The sequence below is a fragment of the Callorhinus ursinus genome, unplaced genomic scaffold, assembly GCF_003265705.2.
Source record: "Callorhinus ursinus isolate GAN/ISIS: 27379988/994484 unplaced genomic scaffold, GSC_fseal_2.0 scaffold82, whole genome shotgun sequence".
NCBI classification, from domain to species: Eukaryota; Metazoa; Chordata; class Mammalia; order Carnivora; family Otariidae; genus Callorhinus; species Callorhinus ursinus.
The window spans coordinates 1,711,444-1,720,242 of NW_027397144.1; positions in this window are offsets into that span (position 1 = coordinate 1,711,444).

Below are 8,799 nucleotides of genomic sequence, written 5' to 3' on the forward strand. Positions count from 1 at the left end.
CTCTCTCTCTGTATGACTGCACCCGCCATAGTGGGGGCTGTCACTGTGTTTGTAGTACCCCATGTGTATCTTTGTGTGTGACTGTGTGCCCCTAACCCTCAGGGTCTTCCCTTGGCTGACTGTACCCCCAAGTGTGTATGAGAGATGCAGTGTCTGGGTCCCTGGATTTGGACTTCTCTTCCTCTGTGTGCAGCACACCTGCGATCCTGGATAATCCCCTTGCCTTGGGTCAGGGCCACATTGGAGATAGTGCAGCTGGCATCCTCCCCACTGGCTGTGGGAGCTGGGCAGTTGGGCAGAGGCAGTACCTGGGGTGCACACTAGGCCACAGCACAATGGTCACTCCAGCCCATCTCTATGACGCCCCCCTCCCGTGGTTCAACCTTCTGACTTCATCTTGCGCCAGATGAGCTCCTGGGTGCTCAGCCAGCACGTATTGAGCAGTCTCTGGCTGGCCTAGGAGTGCTTTGGACTCAAACAAATGCCTGCAGTGGGACTTCAGGTAGTGCTGGGGCAGGGCAGAAGGGCCACGCAGAGAGAGGGGCGGGGCCTAACTTGCCCCTGTCCCCTCTCCAGGTGTGTATTCATCCTTCTTTCCATTGCCATCAGCGCTCTCAGCAGGTACAACCTGCTTTCCACGGAGACAGTCAACATCGATCTTACTCTTACAGAATCAGTGGGGTTGGGCAAGGGGTGGAGGGCAGGATGGGGGGGATGAGGGGGACATTCTCCGTTTCACTCCCACCCCTACTCTGCACTCCTGTGGGTGTGGGGAGCTGGCAGCATGGGGAAGTGGGTTGGACATGTGATGAAGGGATCTCTTCAGGAAGGTTCTCAGATTGAGGCTGGCCCAGCTAAGGGGGTTCATTGACCAGCCTGTGGTCTCTCTCTACCCTAGCCCAGGCAGAGATTGACCCGAGACTTTGACCCCTCCATGCCAGGCCCCCAGCTGCCCTGTCCAGAGCTGTCCAGGGTTCAGTGGGCCGCCTGCTCACCTCACGGACTGTGGCTGCTGTCTCTGGTTACCTGCCCAATGTTAGATAGGATCCAGCTGGGTGGGACCCCGGGATCCCATTCACACAGTCCCCTGCACCCTTCTGACCCCTGCTCCCTCCAGACCTGGTGGTCATTCTCCACACCTGGGATCAGATGTTCCCGTGTTACCATAAGGTTACTCTCTTTGGCTTCTATTGCTTTGGTAAAGACCCCTGGACACACACACACACACACACACACACACACACACACACACACGCCCCGCTCCATGCCCACATGTATTGAACATCGTCTGTGGGCTCAGTTACCATAAGCTCCATGAGGACAGGGGGATTTTGTTTGTTTGTTTGTTTTTTAAAGATTTTTCTTATTTATTTGACAGAGAGAGAGAGAGACAGCGAGAGAGGGAACACAAGCAGGGGGAGTGGGAGAGGGAGAAGCAGGCTCCCGGCTGAGCAGGGAGCCCGATGCGGGGCTCGATTCCAGGACCCTGAGATCATGACCTGAGCCGAAGGCAGATGCTTAACCAATTGAGCCACCCAGGCGCCCCTGGATTCTGTTTGTTATGTGTGGTGTCCCCAGCTCTATGGACAGGGCCTAGACATGGTAGGTACTCAATAGATGTTAGTTACAACAATGACTAAATTAATGCATGAATGGGCCTGATGCTCATCCCAATCTTGAAACCCTACCAACAGTCCCTTGTGACAGCCCCATGTGGCTTGCCTTCCGCATGCCTGACTAATTACCCTGCCACTACCTTTCCCCATCTTTTCCCAGCCCCAGGGCAGTCTGCTTTACCTGGCAGACGTCTATGCCAGTGTGTGTCTGCTCAAAGCCCTTCGTTAATCTTGGGTACTTGGGTTTGGGGACATGTGGGGCCTTTCTGGTCTTCTCCTGCATCCCCCTCCCTCTCCTTCAGCCTCCGATCCTCCAACTCACCTGCCCACAGTTGGTTCCTGAGTACAGCGAGCTGCCCCTGAAACTCATTAGTGGCCTTGCTATAGTCTATGTAGCTGGCATCATTGTGAGGCCATTCTCAAATGTGAGGGGTGTTGACCTTGGCTCTGCTGGCCCTGGACATCCTCGGCATGCTGTGGATGTACCACTTCACACTGTCCAAGGCCTGAGGCAAGGGAAATCTCATGACCCCGAGCAGAGAGTGGGAAGTTATTGAAAAGATCTAGAAGAGCTTCTTCAATCCTGCTGCAGACTTGGACCCTCGGCCAAAGGGTGTGGGGAGCTGTGTGTAGGAACCTGTGGCTTCTTCCCACCCCACCATGAGAGGACTCAGATTCACTCAACGGGAATTTATTGACCGCTGCCTTTGTAACAGATACTGTTCTAAGCATGGAGGAGGAACAGTGAGCACAGACAAGTCCTTCGGGGAGACAGACAAAAGACCCTTGTTCTATAGAAACATTTTACGACTACTTGCAGCTTGAAAAAAATTTAAGTGCAACCTCAAAACTGCTTAGGATATAATTGTGTCTATCATCTTGTTAACATTAATGGCATCTTGGCCTTTTAGGTAAGATCAAATGTATTATCTTGTTAATGTTAACCTATTTTGAACTTGGAACATTTACCTTTTGTTTGTTTTTTTTAAAGATTTTGTTTATTTATTTGACCGAGAGAGAGACAGCAAGAGAGGGAACACAAGCAGGGGGAGTGGGAGAGGGAGAAGCAGGCTTCCTGCTGAGCAGGGAGCACTATGAGGGCTCGAGCCCAGGATCCTGGGATCATGATCTGAGCTGAAGGCAGACGCTTAACGGCTGAGCCAGTCAGGTGCTCCGGAACGTTTACCTTTTGTAATTAAAAAATATTTTAATCCCTTCTTGCTTGTGTGTAGAGCCGGAATCTCTGTGTCCTGTGTATAATTTAAGTATTCAGATTTATGCCTTCTGTCAATCTGCCATTTCAAACAAAGCATCAAAATACATTTATTAATTCAACAAATATTAATACATTTTAAAAAACAAATTCAGGGCACCTGAGTGGTTCAGTCGGTTAACGGCTGCCTTTGGCTTGGGTCGTGGTCCCAGGGTCCTGGGATCGAGCCCCATGTTGGGCTCCTTGCTCAGCAGGAAGCCTGTTTCTCCCTCTCCCTCTGCCTGCTTGTGCTCTATCTCTCTCTCGCTGTCAAATAAATAAATAAAATCTTAAAAAAAAATCATGTTGTGTGCTGGATCCAGAAGGAAATGTAAAATTAATTTGAGGACAGGTAAAGAAACTTAAGTTCTCCAACTGGGGGTCTGGGTGGCTCAGTTGGTTGAGCATCTGACTCTTGGTTTTGGCTCAGGTCATGATCTCAGGGTCATGGGATTGAGCCCTGCATTGGGGTCTGTGCTCAGTGCAGAGTCTGCTTGAGATTCTCTCTCTCTTTCTCCCTCTGCCCCACTGGCATGCACTCCCGCGATCTCTCTTTCTAAATAAATAAATAAAATCTTAAAAAAAGAGAGAAACTTAAGTTCTCCAAGTACTTAGAATTTTCCAAGGAAGCACATATTTTCATGAAGTAAAAATGTAAAATGCTACATGTGATTAACAAAATGTTGACATTAATAAAGAAATTTTAAAAAGAAATATTTAATGGCTAGAGCTATGTGATGATTACATGGGTGTATATGTATGTAAACATTCATCAAGCTCTCCATTAAGATTGGTGGTGATGGATGGTGGTGATGGTTGCGCAACAATGTGAACGTACTTAGTAACACAGAACTGGACACTTAAAGTGGTACATTTTATGTTATGTACATTTTACCACAATTTTTTAAAAGTCTACTTTAGGGCGCCTGGGTGGCTCAGGCCTTAAGCGTCTGCCTTCGGCTCAGGTCATGATCCCAGGGTCCTGGGATCCAGTCCCACATCAGGCTCCTTGCTCGGCGGGAAGCCTTCTTCTCCTTCTCCCTCTCCCGCTGCTTGTGTTCCTGCTATCTCTGTCTCTGTCAAATAAATAAATAAAATCTTAAAAAAAAAAAAAAGTACAAACGGGAACAATAAGATGGCATTAAAAAAAAAAAGTCTACTTAAAAAAAAAACAAGTGATAAGAGATGAAGTCAGACTGGAGTTCGGGTCTCCTGGGCTGGGGGGCGGGGGAGCGGGGAGCTCCAGTTGAAGGCTATTAACCCAAGAGGATTAACACATAAAACAGAGGCCTGGCAGTTAACAGAGGCTCCAGGCGAGGACAGTTATCCACCTCCGAAAAGCCATATCTGCAGTCCCTTGGCCTCCGCGACGCAGGGCGCTGCCCGGGGGGACAAGAGGCTACTCAGCGCCGGGTAGGATGCCTCAAAGACTGCGCAGCCGCCGCACTTCCGCCTCATCAAGATTCCTGTGATTGGCCAGGCTTGAAAGGCGCTCCAGCCAATCAGCTGCCGGTCCAGGGGGGCTGGTGCGCCCCACTCCAGCACGTTGACAGCCACGTGGGCAGCTGCTGGGAGAGCTTCTGCCCTTGGCTCCAGGGCCCAGCTCTGCGCAGGCGCACTTCCGCTCTGCTCGGCTGGGACGTGGGTGAGGGCACGCGTGGGTGATGGTGGTGTCGCGGACCTGCGAGCCCCCAGTGTATCCCTTCTCCTGTTGAGGCAGTTACGGCTCTCGTTTTCTTATTTAGCCTTACAGAAGTAACGGATTCAAACACAGGCGTTTACATATTTCTTTTTTGTATTTATTAACACAGAGCACCACAGTGTGTGTGGAGCCCCGATGTAGACCCTTTAACGCAGAGTCCTCAAAACAACCCTAGGAAAAATAGCAGCTTCACAGGGTTGGATCCTGGCAGACAGCGCCTTAACCAGGGGACGGAGGTTAAAATCACCAGCAGTGAGTCACCGTGACATCATAAGCCCCTGGTATGAAAAGAGAACATCACCTCTCTGGTATCCTTCCCAGTAATGTGAAAACCTCAATCTAATCAACATAAACCAAACTGAGAGATAGTCTACACAGTTATTGGCCGGCTCCCTTCAAGAGTGTCGGGTCATGAACGACTGAGGCTCTGTCACTGACTGGAGGAGTCTAAGGAGACATGACAACCTAATGCGATGAGAGATCTTGGATTGGGTCCTGGAACAGAAAAAGGACCAGTAGAAAACCTGGAGAAATCCAAATCAAGTCTGTAGTTTATTAATAGTATTGTATCAAGGTTAAGTTCTTAGTTTTAATAAATGTACTATGGTTATGTAAGATGTTAACAGTGGGGGCAGCAAGGTGAAGGGTATATGGGAATTCTCTGTGCTATTTTTGCAACTTTTCTGTAAGTCTAAGATTATCTCAAAATAAAAAATTAGGAAATAAACCTAGGAAGCGGGCACTATCAATAGGCCCATTTTCCAGAGGAGGAAACTGAATCGCAGAGAGGTTAAGATACCTATCCAAGGTCACACAGCCAGAAAGCACCAGGGCATGCCCCAAACCCATGGAATATGGATCCAGGACCCCCCTTGCCCCTACTCTTAACCACAGCACCACAGGGTTGCTATGTCATTGACACAAAATGCTGCATGCTCTGCCTTCATCTGTGTCTGTCTCACCTGTTCCCTGTTGATGGATCTACAGGGTAAAAATGTTCTTAAAAGGTCCCTGCAATAAATGTTCTTTTCACACCTACACTTGTACTTCTTAGGTATATTCTAAAAAAAGAGATTTTTCTGGATCAAAAGTTATATTAGATAGCAGGGTTCTCCAGAGAAATGGAACCAACAGAATAAAGAGCAGCAAAGACAGAGACAGTGTGTGTGTGTGTGTGTGTTATTATAAGGAAATGACTCACATGATTATGGAGGGTGAGTAGTCCAATATCTGCAGTTGGCAAGCTGGAGACCCAGGAGAGCAGACGATGTAGTTCTAGTCTCAGTCTGCAGCCCCGAGAACCCAGGGAGCCAATAAGTTCCAGTGTCACAGCTGGCAGGCTTGAGACCCAAGAAGAGCTGATGTTTCAATTCCAGTCCGAAGGCAGGAAAAGACCAACATCCCGGCTCAAAGCCATCACATACGAGGAGTTTCTTCTTCTCTCTCTTTTTAAAGATTTTATTTATTATTTTAGAAAGATTTTATTTATTTTTGTCTGTGAGAGAGATCACAAGCAGGGGGGAGTGGGAGAGGGAGAAGCAGGCTCCACGCTGAGCAGGGAGCCCAATGCAGGGTTCGATCCCAGGACCCTGGGATCATGACCTGAGCCAAAGGCAGACGCTCAATGACTGAGCCACCCAGGCGCCCTAAAGATTGTATTTTTAACTAATCGCTACACCCAATGTGGGACTGAAAATCATAACCCCAAGATCAAGAGTCACATGCTCTACTGACTGAGCCAGCCAGGCATCCCATGAGTTTCTTCTTACTGGATAGAAAAGGACAGCCTTTGGGCGCCTGGGTGTCTCAGTTGTTAAGCATCTGCCTTTGGCTCAGGTCATGATCTCAGGGTCCTGGGACTGAGTCCTGCATCGGGCTCCCTGCTGAGCAGGGAGCCTGTTTCTCCCTCTCCCATTCCCCCTGCTTGTGTTCCCTCTCTCTTTTTCTCTCTCTCTGTCAAATAAATAAAAATCTTAAAAGAAAAGAAAAGGTCAGCCTTTTTGTTCTATTCAGGCCTCTGACTGATTGAGGCCCATCCATATTGGGGAAGGCGATCTGTTTTACTGTCTATAAGTTCAAATATGAATCCCATCCCCAAATACCCTCACAGACACACCCAGAATAATGTTTGACCAACTATCTGGGTACCCCATGGCCCAATCAACTTGATATATAAAATTAACCACCAGAAAAGGTAAGGACACTTGTCGTTTTGAAAGCTATCCACAAATTGCCCACACCCACCCACGCCATTCTCACAGCTTCCCCAGCACCACCTGTTGTCAGGTGTTCTGAATTTTGCCCATCTGGCAGTCAGCGGGCCACATCTGTAAAAAGGCTCCTCTTGTTCAACCAGATGTTTTTCCTACAAAACATCTTGCAAAGCTCACGGCTGGACAAGGGAGTGGGCAGCTGTAGAATGACCTACATAACCCCAGCCGCAGCCTGTGACCCATCCCCCTATCCAACCTCCAGCTGGTCTTCTAGGGGAAGGTTGGAATGGAAACACAAAGGAGACACCCAGCTCAACTGTCCTTAGTCCAGGAAGTGCCTGCAAAGTAGGCCCTTCCTTTGTGCGTGGTTAAACACCAACATTTCAGACAAATGTGGTTCGAGTCCTGGCTCACCAACTTTAATTCTATTTTTCCGGGGAGCCTTTTTTTGAGCCCCTGTTGCGTGCAGGCACTGTACTGGCCACTGGAGCTAGAGCACTGAACAAAACACGCAAAACCCAGCCTCTGTGGAGCTTTTATTCTCATAGGATGAGATAGATGTAAGCAAATAGGAGATAAGAAAAAGAAAGCCTGGAAAGGAGATAGAGATTGGTGGGTGGTTTTGTTTTTTTTGTTTTTTTTTAAATGGTTTGCTTTGTTTTTTTTTTTTTTAAAGATTTTTATTTATTTGAGAGAGCGAGAATGAGGGAGAGAGAGAGCATATGAGAGGGGGGAGGGTCAGAGGGAGAAGCAGACTCCCCGCTGAGCAGCAGGGAGCCCGATGTGGGACTCGATCCCGGGACTCCAGGATCATGACCTGAGCTGAAGGCAGTCGCTTAACCAACTGAGCCACCCAGGCGCCCTTGGTGGGTGGTTTTTTAAAATTTATTTTATTTTGTCATTAAAATACACTTAACATACAATGTTATATTAGTTTCAGGTGTAAATGGGGGCTTTAAAATGATATATTTTTAAAGATTTTATTTATTGATTTGACAGAGAGAGCACGACAGAGCACAAGCAGGGGGAGCGGCAGAGGGAGAGGGAGAAGCAGGCTCCCTGCTGAGCAGATGCTTAACCAACTGAGCTATCCAGGTGCCCTACCTAAGTGATTTTTTTTAAAAAAGATTTTATTTATTTATTTGACAGAGAGAGACACAGCAAGAGAGGGAACACAAGCAGGGGGAGTGGGAGAGGGAGAAGCAGGCTTCCCGTGGAGCGGGGAGCCCGATGCGGGGCTCGATCTCAGGACCCTGGGATCATGACCTGAGCCGAAGGCAGACGCTTAATGACTGAGCCACCCAGGCGCCCTAAAAACGATTTTTTTAAAGTGAAAGTTATTATGGAGGCAGACACAGCCACTGTCAGGTGCAAACACTAAGGGAATAGTTCCCTCATGCCTATCCTCTCCCAGTCAGCCTGGGGGTGGAAGATGCTATTAGAGCAGGTCCGGGTCAGGGAGGGCCTCCCCAAAGTAGGTGACATTTGAGCAGAGGAAGTGAGGGAGAGGCCATGCAGGCATCTTTTGGAAATGTGTCCTTTGCTAGTGCAAAGGTCCTGAGGTGGGAGCGTGTTTGGGTGCCCAGGAAATACATGTGGAAGGATCTGGGGGCAGCGGGAGCAGCAGGGGCAGCTTAGCCCTGGGAGAGTGGCTTGGTCTCTCTGAACCTTGAGTTTCCTTATCTATAAAATGGGCCTGTACGTTTCCACCCCAAGAAAGTGGCAGTAAGGATTAAATGGTTGTGCTTGGCACAGTGCCTGGCATGGAATGAGCCCTCCAGAAACAGAAGCCATTATGAACAACAGCTCCTGCTTGTTTTCAGGAGGGGGAAGCTAAGTGAGAGGGGCCTGGCAGAGTGGGGCTGCCCAGACAGGCAGGTGCAGGGGGAAGGTGGCTGCGACTCTCTCCTGGAGACACACAAGTACAGCGAGAGAGAGAGAGAGAGAGAGAGAGAGAGAGAGTGTGTGAGTGTGTGTGTGTGTGTGTGTGTGTGTGTGTGTGTGTGTGTGTGTGTG